Source organism: Argiope bruennichi, chromosome 5 (assembly GCF_947563725.1).
Source record: "Argiope bruennichi chromosome 5, qqArgBrue1.1, whole genome shotgun sequence".
Lineage (NCBI taxonomy): Eukaryota > Metazoa > Arthropoda > Arachnida > Araneae > Araneidae > Argiope > Argiope bruennichi.
The window spans coordinates 84796546-84813207 of NC_079155.1; the positions used below are offsets into that span (position 1 = coordinate 84796546).

General features: G+C 29.5%; 1 protein-coding gene across 1 annotated transcript in view; it reads right to left on the reverse strand.

Annotated features, from left to right (window-relative positions):
• LOC129968738 (irregular chiasm C-roughest protein-like) overlaps nt 1-16662 on the reverse strand; it is a gene marked incomplete in the record, with an annotated part of 581302 nt that overhangs the window by 450572 nt on the left and 114068 nt on the right. Inside the window, 1 exon segment of the mRNA XM_056082936.1 lies at nt 1967-2028.

Consider the following 16662-nt stretch of genomic DNA (forward strand, 5'->3'; position numbering starts at 1 on the left):
AGTTACAATTTAATCCTTTAACTGTGGTGTACGAGTGTGATTTAAGCATCGAATAATCATATTTTTCAAGTAATAAGTAAAGTTCAGTTATTCCTAAACTTTACAATTTGATATATAACTTATATAAAATCTATAAAAATCTTATATTGTCGCAGGAACTTGTAGTTGAGTGAATACAATCATATCTTTAAACAATCAAATCTCTCTCTCAAAAATCAAGTAAAATTTTATGCCATTATTTAAAATCTTTTATCTACATTTTAAAACCATCCAAGTTCCTTAGTCATGTTACAAAAAATATATAAAATATCTATAAAGAGCATTTTTTATATAATCTTTTAATTATTTAACAATATCAAACCCTGATTTTAAGAAAACGTTGCAGCGTCTAAATGAAATTTTGTATCATCACTCAAACGTTAAACCTCAGGGTTTATAGCGGCATTTTCAAGAAATCCTTTGTCCTTAAAACTATTACATCCCCCAAACATAGACCACTTTGGGTCTGTTCCAGGACCGAGTAGCTCTTTGGCAAGTCCAGACGCGTCTCAGAGATCTTTTCTGCGGTCGAAATAGTAGCCCCATTGCCAATTCCTACCTCATTTGTAGCAGAATTTATGGTCCTGCGCCCCAAACTGTGAGGATTCTTCATTTCGAAACGCACGGAAGAGCTAACCAAGTCCCCTTAAAATATCGAAAAGAGGATTTTCTTCCACCAAGAAGAGGGGGAAAAATGAAAAAAAAGGGAAACTTTTTTTCCTTTGTTCTTTATGGCTGAGTGGAAGGGATGTGGCCCTCCTAAATGATTAAGGAGGTCTTCTGACTGTTCTGAAAAAGAAGGGAACGGTTTAATCTTATTGATAATGATCCGACAAATTCTTCATTTTGCAGGGACGTCCTCTTCCGAGAATATTAAGCGTCTTATTCCAGAGATTTGCTTTAGCGAAAAATCATCAACTGACCCGTTAATTAAGAAAAGTGTTTGAGAAATGTCGAACGGAATAATGTCCCTTTGAAGTTTAATTTCGTTAGCTTAGATTTGGTTCAGGAAGTACAATTCTTTCTCTCTCTCTCTCTCTCTCTTTTAAATTGCCAGATAAATAATAAAGGGTAGCGCTTCGATTCATTTGCTATTTAACTTAGAAATGGATTATGTGTCTTTTAATTTGTTCATATTTTATTGAAAAAGTCACCCATCAAATTCACGTTTTTTCTACGGTATGAGGATAGATTTTTTTTTCAATAACTCTTATGATATCTTATTTAGTACAAAAAATATATTCACGTTTATTTAAGACTAAAAATCTAATATTCTTCCACTTTTGACAATGGCAATAAAATTTTAAAAAAAGGACATATTTATTATTAAGATCTCTAAACAGAATTAAGATTTCAAAAGAATATCCATTTTTGGAGATTCTTTTTGTCCCATTCAGTTAAAATTGTAATTTTATAGTTAGTGCCAGAACGGAACAGAAAATGATTCATAATGTTACTCGGAAATATTTATAATTATAAACGTTGACGATATTATCTGCAACGTGTTGTAAAAACAAATTTTCAATAATTAAATATTCTGATTCGAGAGATGCATATTGAATAGTGACTACTATATTTATCAGGTTCTGAAATTTATCTCAATAGCTGTGCTGTTCTGTAATGCAGAGATTGTTGTGTCATGCTAAAATTTTTAATTTCCTCAAATGCGTGAAATTCCTTAAGAAAAAAAAATTCTGGTGAATAAAAATACTTTAAGAATAGGATTCATTCAAATTTTGCTCTTCAGAGATAACTAAATCATAACATTTCAGCATAACAAAGTTAGAAAAAGGCAAAAATGACATTTGGTTAAACTGAAATTTTCCAGTTTTTATTATCATCAATGGAATTTTCTAACCACTAAAAATTATTTTCTTAACATAAATGTAATTAAATTTGTTTGAAATTAGGACATGAATTTACTTACGTTTTTGTATTCAGATCAAAACTTTTCACCAGGATTGGACTTAAGTATCAATTACTTTTCTCCTGCAAGAAGAATAATAAACATCAGAGATATTCCAACAAATAAAACGGAAATTTATTAAGCTAAATTAAGCTTCAAAATATAATGTTACACTAATCTCTGAAAGCCAATTCTAATATTTGTTTACTTATATAAGAAACTTAAAACAAGTGCAGTTTTATTTTTCAAAGATTAAAATGTTTACTCAGTTTAGACATAGAAGTGTTGCCACAATTTCAAATCAGAATCAAATAGCCATATTAGTTTAAAGTTTATTATATGGTTTATTTTCATGGTAAGGAAAGAACAAAATAATGGATACAATTTGAAAATACAACAAATATTTTTTTAAAAAAAAATCGAATAAAATTTCGAATGTTCTTTCACGTGAAAAAAAATAGGGTTTAAACTTGCATGAAAAATTTGATTACAAGTTATTTCGAGAATCCTATATAATCTCCAGAAATCATTCAGCGAACGGAAAACAAAAATATTTTCTCAAAAAATGTAAGGGAAAAAAAAAAACCCTTTTCAAAACTAACAGAACCCTTTGAAGCCTCAGACATTGCCATCGCATGACTATGACATCATCCAACTCCCATTTCTTTCTGTCCCAAAATAGCTTCAAAGAGTCTCATTCATCTACCGATTCCGTATGAAGATTTCCTCCTATTCTCTTTTAACTTGCGGGGATAGAGATTAAAATAAAAAAAATGGGGGGAAAGGCAACGAAAAAAGGCACAAGAGGGTGGGGAAATGGTTTTTAGACTCCCATCCTGTTTCTGGTACGACTTTCAATCCTGATCCCGACCAACCGAATGCAGGAGCGTGACACGCTTTATCAGTACTTTTTTCCTCAATCCCATTTCCTGGTGGCTTCCTCGACATATCTGCCCCGATGCACATCCTGAAAAAAAATGGTGAATTACGCAATGTAGGGATATGAATAAGGCAAAGGGCTGGATACAAGTAAGTAAAGGCTTGTGGATGAAAAGAATCATCAAAGAAGATATTAGAAAAAGAAAAGTTCTGGTCTCACGCGAAAAGTCTTGCAAATGTGACTCTCTGGCACAAAGGAAGACGATTTTTCTTCTCTTTTTTGAAGGAGGGGGTTATAACTCAGCAAAGATATATTAATATTTATTTATTTATTCATTTTTTGTGCGATGGATTCCCTGGTGGACTATTACCATGAGATAATCCTTTGTTTTTATATTGTAAAATCGAATCGAAGAGTCCACTGTTGCAATTTAAGTATCTGTGCAGTTAAGTCAATCAATATTTTTATAATATAAAAAATAATTAAAGGACAAGAAGTTCCAACTATATTTTCGCTGAAACAAAATCTATTCATCAGAAAGTTATGAAATTTGGGAAATATCGTTAGGAGATAAGACTTTTGTAAATTAAAAGCCTACCCATGAATGATTACAGAATATATAAACATGTCTTTTCATTTATATAGTTTGAAAGTCATGAATTTTGGGAAATATTGTTAGGAGATAAGACTTTCGTAAGTTAAAAGCCTGCCAATGAATAATTATAGAGTTTTTTGCATTTGTACATATTTTTACATAGAACATATAAATACACTATTCATTCAATGAGAATACAAAATCACCGTTATCTGATATCGTAACATAACATGTTCAATGGTTGATTGCATTGTATTCTGAAAATAACTGTTAGTGCTCAAACCTTTTCTAATAAAAAATAAACTATTAGCCATCATTTACTTCTTTAAAGATCCCGTAACTGACTTTGTGCAACTTTTGGCACTGGAGACGGCTCAAAGACTTGGCCTACTTGATTGCATGAGATCTTCATCTGATTTTGAAGAAATCATTCATCAAACATTACAACGTATTCCTTACAGTATATCCATTGGAGTATAATGCGCATAGCCAGCTATGCAATTTTCATAATCAAACAAGATCGTAAAGAATCAGGTAGGCCAAGTCTTTGAGCCGTCTCCAGTACCAAAAGTCGCATAAATTCTATGAAATTTTTGCAGGCAAATATAGTTGACAATGCTGTTACCAGAAAAATTGTGAGCATTAATTGTTATGCTTAGAAGATAGCTATTTGCATAAACGCTAGTATTCTACCACAATGACGATAGAATTCTCAAATAATGAATAAATCACAGGTCCTACCTGATCAAGTTCTTTGAAAATAAATAGCGCCAAATAAATGGAAGAACAAGTAAACCATAATGAAAAGTTGGTAAAGTTTCAAAAAACATTTTCAACAGAACCCTATTTCTAATTAAATCAAGCTGAAGAATATTTCATGGGTAATTTAAAAACAAGAAATGAAAGCTTCACTCTTCGATACTAGATACAAATAACTACACTTGTTGAATAAGAATTTAAAAGACTCAAAAACTTAAAACTCACCAAGAAAACTTATGAAACGTATTAAGACAATTTTATCTTTAAATAAGAAGCTTAAAGGAAAATGCAACATAAAAAAGAAACCGAAGCAGCTGTTGAGAATCGATCCATTAGAACAGCTTACTAAGTTCAAAAATAATAAAAAAGCAAAATCAAACATTCCTTTCAAATATGGGTGAACGAATAATGTATGAAATAGGAGTATCTTTACGATTCCTATAAATCTATCAGCAGATGTCGCTACGAATCGAAAAATGACGGCGAGAACTGTAATTGCGTGCTTTTTATTAAGGCGAGGCAATTTACGTTAAATTGATCAACAAGCGACCGGTAAAAAAATTGAATCGATTTCCTCGCATGGAAATATTTCATTACATTCTTACAGCTTATTAAATAGCAAAAGAGAGAAATAATTAAAAATAAAAACTGATCTGATGATGTAATAGAAAAAGAACGGTTGAAGGAATAAGAAATCTTAAGCAAGATTATTAGTTTCTATTTTCTTTCATCTCAATAATATTTCATTGCATTCTTTTTATACAAAGGGTTCTTTTAGCGTTCGATGTTTGATGTTCATTTTAAAGGAGGGTCCTTTTTTTCTTCTTCTCTCAACGGTTCAGTGCAACACTACTTCGATGACGATAAATGACAAAAAGGGACGCAAAAAATATTTGAAAAGAAGTGAAAAGGTTTGAAAGGGAAGAGAGGTGTTTGCCATGGTTGGCAATTTTGCCCACCCTCCCAACTTTCTATTCAGTTTTTCTCATTTTCTGTTGCTTTTTATCATTTTATTTTTTTGTTTCTTGCTTTCATACTGTCGTTTATCTTTGTTGAAGACATTAGCCCTAAAATGGTTTGAAATTAAATGCCATTAACGGTTGGTGCACACTTTCAGCTATTGTCTGCCGAGTTTCTGGATGATTTTTCAGGGGCAAGCCGATTTGCGATTGAATCTTTGAGGGGTGATATAAACATTGCAAAAGAAAATTAATAAATTTACAAAAATAAAGTCTTTAATTAAACTTTATAAATCGAAAGATTTGCATTCAAACATAGATATTAATGATTTGTAAATGAAAGATTTTACAAACATAGATATTAATGATTTGTAAATGAAAGATTTTACAAACATAGATATTAATGATTTGTAAATGAAAGATTTTACAAACATAGATATTAATGATTTGTAAATGAAAGATTTTACAAACATAGATATTAATGATTTGTAAATGAAAGATTTTACAAACATAGATATTAATGATTTGTAAATGAAAGATTTTACAAACATAGATATTAATGATTTGTAAATGAAAGATTTTACAAACATAGATATTAATGATTTGTAAATGCAAAAATTTTATTTCTAACAGGCGAAGAAAATTTAATTTAAAGTAGAACTTTTTTTCTTGTCAAAGCTGAAAAAACTAATTTTAACAAACCTTAAAAAAAGAATTGGATCAACTGTTGGAGATTAAATATTTCTTTAGATTAGTTAGATTTATGCCCCGTTTTGAAAATAAGTGAGGCTTATTTTAGAACAAACTATTTATTTTAGCATCGTAAGATAAAGAGAACGCCACCACAAAAGGCACTTCTTTTTTTTAAATTTGCACTCCATACCAACGACAGGAAGCTTGTAGATTTTAGTTTCTAGTCACCAGGCAAGAGTAGCGGTCGAAGTTTGCTTATTAACCCTGCAGCTGCGTATCCCGCTATTTCCGCGGGTTGGCAATCAGTTCATTTTCTGTTGCGTCCCGCGTTTTTCGCAGTTCAGAGCATTTATTTTAATGATTACATATTTTTATTATATTATATTATATTTTTATCGTGTAACATATAGTATCAGTTCACTTTCTTTGAAAAATATTTGAACTTATTTGCAAACATCGCATCTAAATAGCGATTTTAAAGAATTACGCAGCCAGAGGACAAATGTCTATGTCCTGTAATATAGAAGAAAGTCGAATAAAGGAATATAAGATTGCTCTTTTCAAAGCTAAATATTGAAACTGAAAGTGTTGAAATTCTTTTTGAAAAACTATGTGATTTGAACCCTCCCAAATAAAAAATAATAATTAATTGGTACTGTTTTTCCAAATGAATGATCAATTACAAAATTTTCCGATGATAGCCATATGATTTTATATAGAGATCTGACAATTTAAAATCAAAGAAATTTATTTTTATTTGAATGACCTAACCTTTATGTCATTTTATAATAGAATTTAGGATCGCAAACACAAGTGAATTAAGTAAAATAAAAGTATACACCACGTAAAATGCTAATTAATGATTAATGGAATTATGGAATATAAATTCACACTGGCACAACAAATCAATCACGTGAATAGCAAACAGCATTTGAAGCGTTTATAACTTCGAATGACAAGTTACTTAAGTATACCTAAAGATAGTTGTTGATGTTGTTATGCTATTGTGGATTTATTTTCTATGAATCCTGCATTGCACACTTTGTATGATATATCCTTTAACAATACTTAATTCACTAAAAAGTCGCCTAGTGTTTGCGATTTTAAGTTCTACCGTAAAAATTATTTGTTTCTCCATGCATGGACTATGTTTAAAGTTAGCCCAATAATTTAAGAAATACCCCTAAATACTATTAATATTTTAAACAATTGCTTCTAAACTTTTCTAAATTTCGAACCTTCTATAATTTCGAATAAAATCTATAATTTTTAATTTAATGGCCTAGTCATGTAAGCGGCACGATGTCTTTTAAACACTATCTTCGAGAAAAAAGCAAGTCAAAGCTAGTTCATTAGAAACAGCGTATAATTTGCCATCATTTATTACTGCTAAACCAAGGGATTAATTTTTAAACTTGAACGCTGAATAAGAGGAATATCAAGCGATACATCATTTACTCATTTTATACACGTTAGAAAAGGGAGAAAGAAAAAAAAAGTAAGCAAGACTGACTAATCTTCAAAGCATTTTAAAAAGGCCGCTGATTTTCAGAACAGACACCTACTGTCAAGTGTGTAAAAACTATCGCAGTGACGCGCATAAATATCAGAATAAAAAAACGAAAAAACAGTTGTCACAAGAATGAGATAATATAGAAGAACAGGAACAAGTAGTTCGTTTAATATATAATTAAAATAATAGAACTGCAAGATATGAAATATGGCTAAACTGCGACAGAATAAGCAATGAAGTGAAAAGAAAAGAAATGTCGTTTGCACAAACCGGTCTCACTAACAAACAAGTGAAATGCAAAACATTCCAAAACCGGATTTCGACAGATAAGACAGTGTTATAAAAAGTTCATGCAGTAGTTTTGCAACAAATATCTTAAATGGTTTATTCTTAGCTTGATTCAAATCTTTTATGCTTCAATAAGAATTTTTTTATTTTATTTATACTTTATTATAAATTCTGAGAAATGGTTTTCACTGTGCACTCATAAATTCAAAGTGATTTAGATTTGGTATAATATTTTAACTTAATATTAGAAATAAAGGAAAATTTTATTCTGTTGTTATACGGCTAATAGAACAAAAGAATAATATTGTAAAGAATTATTTCAAATATTCAGAAATATTTGGATTCATAAATCCAAGTCTCATTTCAGTGTTTGCATAAAACTGGCTATATACAAAAATAATCCGAAATGTACATAAGAAGTAGGAGAAATAATTTATTAAAAGAAAAGAGCTTATAATATTCAGTTGTGCAATTGCATAATTTTACAAAGCAAGAGTTTTTCTAAAAATATTTTGCACTAAATTAAGTATTTCTTTTCATTACATTAAACATGAAATAAAATTCAAATATATTTATATAAATTTATATAAATTTTAGTAAATAAATAATAACATTTTCCATTTGAATTTCGACTTCTCGTTGTGCAACATAATGAAATAAAATTATATAAATTTTAGTATTTAGTAATAAAACACTTTCTATTTGAATTTGAATTCTTTATTAAAAACACCGATTACATAACGTCTATTTTGATGCCATTAATAAAAAAAATAATACTTTAATGTAAGACAACACTTAAAATAATCAATCGCAAATAGGAACGATATTAAAAAAATTTAGAATTTTAAAACATTGTACAAACATTTAAAAGATAAATGCTTAACTACCCTTTACTAAAACTATTCTTGCAATGATATTTTTAGAATTCTTAGAGAATCCGGTTTGAACTTTTTTTGTAGCTTCGTTTTTATTATAAATTATGTTGAGAATTTGCTTCCGTTTTGAGCAAACCAAGAAAGAAATGTGTATGGATTTCCAATTTTATATAAAATTGGAAGATCTGCAAATAATTTAATTTTAGTTCATAAATGTTTCTAAAAAATGATAAATCAATGCACGATGACTGAGATTCCCAAATTTTTAAATATTGCAACTCACTTTTTAGAAACTGAATCTATGGCAACATACTTCAGCCCTTACAGAATGATTTTTTTAGATCAACAACACACATTATTTAAGAAATAGGTTTTATGGGTCAAAATGTAACTTTTGTAAACAAAAAACATTTATTATCAAATAAAATACGTGTTTATAGTACTCATATTGAATAATTCGCAATTAATTCAAACTCAATCGAATGTTTGAAGTAAAAAGGAATTTCTGATGAGGAGGATGGGTTCGGAATTGAAATGAATTGCCTATTAGCATATTCGCTTTTTTTATTTTCCTTTTCCCGTATATAAAATTAAACACCAAAAAAACTATTTTAATTATCAAACAATTTGAAATCCATATTTTGATGAATATGCACATGTCAGACCGCACCGAGTTCGAAAAAGGCATTTTTGGAATTATCTGCTATCTTTGAATACGATATCTGAACACACTTAGATGAATGAAAATTGGAAAATGATCTTCACTCCAAATTTGTAGATTTTTATCAAATTTTGAACGGATCCATTCAGAAGAAGTCCGTCTATCTGGTAGTTCGAGTAAAAATGAATATGATAACTACATAAGGAAAAAATCTGGTTGGATAAAATTTGGTAACATATTTATCATTTAAAGTGCCGGTTCATATCAAATTTGGTACCTGATTCGTCAACGGTTGAATGTCTGTCGGTTTGTACTTTCTCATACATGCAAACGCGTTTTGTAATTGAAGTGTCCGCTTAGTGAAAAATCAAGCGTTTTTTTTTAATGAATTTATTCAAAATTTGATAGAAATAAATAAATTTGGTGAAAAGACCCTATACAAAATTTCATTCATAAAGTTGAAGGTATGTTTGAAATAACTTCACAGACAAATGAACGACAGACAGACTATCTTAAAAACGTGTTTCTCGAACTCAAGGTGGTGTGAAACGTGGAGAATACACAAAATCTCAAATTCGAAATATTTGGCAATTAAACTCTTCTTTGGCGACGCTTTCTCATTGCATATTTCTTATAAGAAAAAGTAAAATATCATTTGACGAGTTGTTGCTGTTGTCGTGTGACTATTTTAAGCCAAATTTTTTCGCAATAGCTTCTGAGAGACTTCTGAGCACCCGAGGGCAGTAGTCTGACTTCTAGCTCATATGAGGATAGCACACACACACTCGTTTGCACAATCCTTTTTTTACAGGGAGGCTTATTCACGCACCTCATAGATAGAACACAGGGTAGAGAACAACCATGCCCGAACCAGGACTCGAACCCGGGACGCCTAGATCACGGGGAAGACGCCCTACCCCTAGGTAAGGACGTCGGCCTTTGAAGAGTTAAAAAATAAAAATTCTTCTTCACTGGAAAGAACATGCACTGCAGAGTCAACAGAAATTATTTGCCAGCAAATTCAAAATGCCACCCCCTCCCTCCCTCCCTGCCCTTGAGTGCATTATTTATACTCTTAGCAACTTAGACTTTATATATCTTTTCAGTAATTAGCTCTGACCAAAGTCTATTTCTGTACCATTCTGACACGATACAAAACACTTAAATACTATTCTTTACGGCAAAATAAGACGTTAATTCAAATAACTATCACGGTATATTCAAAACTAAAGAGACAAGAGGAAGAAGCGCCTTCATGTTTTTTTTTGTACTATCATTATCAGTTTTAAATGGGCATCCGCATAGTCTGTGCACAGTACCACGCACCGTGGCATAATTAATACAGGCACAAAATTAATAATCGCCCAGGGACTTAGAAGACTGTTAATGCCCTATATCTTTACGTAGGGATGGCAGAGTTGACTAATGAAGCCGCAATGCCATTAATCTTAACGCAGGCGCTGGGAAACGAGATAGAGACGCCAAAGAAGGTTTCTTTTTGAAGTCTTTAAGCTTGATTAATAATTTTTCCATCGAATATTTCATAGCGTTCGATTCAGAACGTACCTGTGTGCCTGCTAGAGAATAATAGTATGTTGAATCTCTGTATCAAAATCAACATACTTCCACAGAATTTGCTGTGTTGACGTGAAGATGTAGTGCTATACGATTAGAGAGGAAAAAATATCTAGGTCGTTGATAGTTTATATCAGTTTCTTTTAATTTTTTTCACTCCCGATCCCATAGCAAATAAAAAAAATGTGCACTTTTTTTCTATTTTCATTAGGAAAATATTACCGGGTATGAATAGTTGAAAATAAAAAGGAAAAAGAAATATTAACAACAAAAAATTTAGTTAAATAACCACACAGAAAAGTAAGTCTTCATTTCTTTTGCCAAGATAATTTTCTTGGATATTTTTGTTTAGAAATATATTGCAGTACGAAGCAAGGAAAAAATTGAAATATTTCTGGTTCCTCGTACATTTTTACAAAATCATGAATCATGAGGAATCATGACCCACAGACATGATTTATAAGATTTATTTTCAGCTTAGAAGTAGTACAGTTCCTTTTCGCTTTATATATATAACATATTTCAGCAGATGCATGTTTGAGGCGAAAAAAACTTTTGAAATTTTAATATTTCCATTTATTTTATCACGGGAGGCATATTATGTGCAAGAAACGATGATAAAACTGATGTCCGTTTACATCGCGATACAAATACTAAAGAGATCAAAATTTTCCCCTTCAGTAGATTTTATAATGAGATTTTGGTAGAGATTTCTTTGACACGTGTAGACATAGGAAAGGGAAATTTAGGTATTTTTAAAAGAATGTTGTAAGCTTTAAGGATTTTTATTCCTTTACTCGGAGCGTGAGAAAATGCTGAAAGTGAGCAATTTTAAAAGGCGCATGTAGGATTAATTAAATAAAAAATGTAGAATTCGATCAGGAAATAAAAAGAACATTTAGAATGAAGTTAATATGGGCTAAATTAAGACAAAAATTAGGAAATTAAGATTTAAATTAGATTTTAAAATGTCATTACATATTATGCATATATTAATAAGCAAATATAATTTTTAAAATAATGATCATAAAATCTATTTTCTGCATATGACAAATGGATATTTTTTGTGAGTGGTACAAAGTATAAATTTTTCCTTGAAAATGACTGGTACATCTTGGGTACTAATAAATTATTAAGATTGAATTTCCATTAAATGGCGCTTATCTATCATCTTTAATTAATCTGTAGCTAGTTTTACTCTTTTGACAATATTTTCGCCAGTTCATCTCCAAAGAGGGAAGAATATACCATGGACGGACCAAAGTATTCTAAATTTTATACTCTGGTAATTTGGAAAAGAGGAAAAAAGGACTTTTCTATTATTTCAACAGAATTTTAGCTAAAAAAATATTTGAATACCCGAGTAATTAATATTATCACATGCAATCGTAAGAATTATGCAATGCATTTCAGTAGCCATTAGTTTTTGATTCGAAATACGAGAAAATTTTATGGGAATCTACTCTCCATAAACGTGTTATCGCAAGATAACAAACATCAAATATAGTATTATATGAATTCAACTTATTATACAAATGCAGCCAATAATAGAAAATATAGAAAAGTTTTATAAATAGTTTTGAAATAAGCAATATAAATGAATGAAAGATGAATAAATGAAAGAAATGGAACACCATCTTCGAACGAATGTCAAAAGAATCCAATATTTATTCTCCAAATAAGTTATTCTATTTATTCTCCAAATAAGTTATTCTATTTATTCTCCAAATAAGTTATTCTATTTATTCTCCAAATAAGTTATTCTATTTATTCTCCAAATAAGTTATTCTATTTATTCTCCAAATAAGTTATTCTATTTATTCTCCAAATAAGTTATTCTATTTATTCTCCAAATAAGTTATTCTATTTATTCTCCAAATAAGTTATTCTATTTATTCTCCAAATAAGTTATTCTATTTATTCTCCAAATAAGTTATTCTATTTATTATCCAAATAAGTTAATCTATATCTGATTAAAAATTTCCAATGTCATTGGATAATCTAAAAATTGTAATAATTTATAACAAAAATCTTATTATCTGAAAACATTCGTTTATTTACAAATTTGATAATTTCAACATTTTAGTTAAGTATTGCAGGTAATATTTATACATTTTTAAATTGTAAAATAATGTGAGCTATTTTTATTCTCAATATCAAAGGAAATTTCCTTAAAAAGATCATGAAACATCTTTATTTATATTACAACCAAATTTTAGTATACTTTTGAAGGTAAATGCATTAGAACTCAATTGAAAAACTTCTAAATCATTTTACATGAATGTTACAGTTATTAGTTTCTTGAAACTCAGCCAACATTTTATGGACAATATCCATGTATTAAATACACTGTTCAGAAAAGAATATAACTATCATCAGCAAATTTTACAAAACTTACTAAATCAAATGCAAGAAAAGAGAAAAATTGAAAGGGAGTAAAGCTTATAAAAGAACCATCTTGAACAACAAATAAAGGTTTTAAAGTTTTATTTGACGTGGGCAGAAAAGCATTGAAATCCTAATAGCCGAGGACAACAACAAAAACCCAACAAAGAAAAAACCTCTTTCAATTCTTTCTTTTGTATGCTCACAGGGAAATTTATGACATGGTTTTTCAAACTCTGTAAAAGATTGAATAAAAAAAATGGCAACAAGAAATAAAATTGAATAATAAGATATTAATGTTTCCAGAAGTAGAAAAGAAAGATCATTTTTAATATCGAGAAAATATTCGTAATTTCGCTACGAGCTAATAAAAACGCATTTTATAAGGCCGACAAAGCACGAAAAGAAATTAAACAAAAATACTTGGAATCGAAAACCGCAATCGAGTGCAATAAGAGGGCATTTCCTTTATGCTTATAACGATCCAATGGATGAAGGCATTACTCGAAGGAATCCTACACCGTTTCATATCCAAAAATGTATTTTAAAATGAAAAGGTTCTTCTTTGGTGTTCCGAGAAAAAGATTCTGACAGAAGAAGATATGAAATAGAACTTTGGGTAGAATTAATATTCAGGATCTGATAGATTCTTCAAGATTGCTGACGGACGTATTTTTTATCATCTAATCTTGCTTTTTATTGAATTGGTTCAATTCAACAGAATGAAGGACTAGGAAATTGCGTTTTGCAATCCCTGCGGTGAAAACACCCGGAATACCTTTTAAGTATCTTTCCGCGGCATGAAATAAATTTCGGTAACGACGTTTGAGTGGAAAATATTCATCTACATACAGGATGCGAAATTTATTTTTGAAAATAAATTTTGCTATTCGATGATGATGCATCGCTTTCAAAAAGAAGCGAGCGAAAACTTGAAATTCGAATCAATATTCTAAAATAGTTCTTCTAAAATGGTTGGATTTTGAGTTTATAAAAATTAATAGAAAAAAAAATAACTATACATTTTTATAATAGAATAACTCGGCATATTAGAATGCTTTGAATCTTGAACATAAAAATTCTTTTAGGTATCTATTAATAGCATTTCCATACAAAAAATTTGAAATTAATGTAATAATCTTCATATGCAGATTACCCCAAAAAATGAATTTACACATTTCGAATAACTATTGCATGAAGTATTCAAATAAATAGTACATCAACTTTTCATAATTTTTTCAATAAAAATGTAAAATCTAACAAATTATGCCAAGCATTCGAAATTTTGAGGATTATTTTCTAGGAAATGGTAATAACGCCCACGAATGGAATTTCAAATCCTCTTAAGAACACCAGTTAATATTGGGTAATTTCTTCTTTCCTCAGCTAGTTTCAAACAGTCAATTTTTAAATGTCTTTTAGATATAAATATGTAACATGAAAAGAAATCCATAGCGGTAATATCGATCAAGTATTATTCTGGGAAGTGCGGCAGTGAATTCCTAAGGATTCACTAATCTCTTCTAACCGTGCTTCTGCCAGAATTCTATTAATAGAAACTTCAGTCAAATAATATATAATTTAGTTTAACTAATATAGAATTAATTAATGTAATAATCTATGACATTTGCACTTAATAAATTATAACATCCTATCACTGATTATTTATGCAACAAGTTTTCAAAACAAGTACAGATTTTAGATCACTTTGTAATTTGCATTTTGCTTTTAGTGTTTAAATTCATATCACATGACAATTCTTTATATATATATAAACATTTTTATATAAATTATAACATCTTATCATTGACTATTTATGCACAAAACAAGTAAAGATTTTAGGATTTCTTGTAATCTGCATTTTACTTTTAGAGCTTAAGATATACTACATGACAATATTTAAATAAATATAATATTTCTACATAAATTATAACATCTTACCATTGAGTATTTATACACAAAACAAGTACAGATTTTGGAACGTCTTGTAATCTGCATTTTACTTTTAGAGTTCTAAGATATACTACATGACAATATTTAAATTGATATAACATTTTTATGAACAATTCGCTTGTAATGTAAGCAGTTACACCATTGAGTATAGACTAGTAAAAATGTGTTGATATTACATATATAACATATTTCTATTCTTTCTATTCCTAGAAAATTAAAAGTGCCATCTCCCCCTCTTGATTGCATTATTTATACATTTAATAAATTACGATTTATATATCCTTTTAGTATTCATCATCGGCATCATAAAAGTAATAACAGAATACGTAAGAAAAAATATTCGGGAAATTGTTTAAATCAGAAATCAGGGTTACATACAGAACAAGTATTCTTATTTGAAGAATAGGGACAGAAGACTGATTGTAACATACCTGTTACTGCGACCTCCTACTGCCGAATTCATTAATATTTGAATAGACGTCTACACTGCACATCAACTGTTGCTTAATATATCACCTGTAATTGAAATCACGAATCTAATTCATGATATTCAAATTCAGTCGGCCATTGATGGCAGGAACTGTAACCACAAGTCAGATTCGTCATTGTAAAGCGATGAGGCTAATTTTGATTAACTTCGTATTGATTGATGCATTCAATGCATAGCCTACTACTGCTTTGTTATTTTCAGTTCGAAAATAATGTTCAGGAAAGCGCTTATTAACAAGATTCCAGTAGATTAACCCTACTGGATAAGCAACATATAAATCCAAGCAGCTAAATATCATTGCATGAAAGGGAAAAAAATTGCCAATATGGAAGCCGATTGTCATATGCGACAAAGGGCATTCTGGGAAATTACGATTATCAAAACAAATATTAAATTTTTTAATGTTTAATATTTTTGATAAATATTCTTGCTATAAATAAGACCAACAAATAAAAATGTTAAAATTGAATTGCAAAACCTCAAGAACAAGTATCAGTTTTTGATAATTTAGTTGAAAAATTTGATTAATATACACGGTTAATTTTTAAATACAGTTAGCTGTTCAGTGTCTGGAACTGTGACTGTAATGGTGTGATTTGTTTTTAAAATTATTATCCGATATCACTGTAGAAAATGGATCGCCAACACTTTTATTAGAGTGTTGATTCAGCTTAAAATACACAACAATATATTCCATCTTTATTTTACCGAAATTGCAAATGGGATTTTTTTTCTTCTTTTTTATTTAGCGATAGCAAGTACGAAAAAAATTTGTGTCCTAGAGTTATCAGTCAACCGAACAGTTCTAAACTTATCAGTTTTCCATTATATATGTATTAGATTTAAGTCCATTTTAAAGAAACATTGTTCATGTAGAATGTAGTATTTCTGATAAACCTAGCGCGAAACTGTGTGAACTTTTTCAGCATTTAAATGTAAATGAGATTTCAGGAATATTCTTTCCTAATTTTGATCTTAAATTTGATATGAAACAAGCAGATACATAGTGAAGGCGGTACGAGAATCTTATCAATTAATGAAATTATAGTTCTTGATTGGAAAAAAAAATTCTTATAAATTAGAATTCTAGA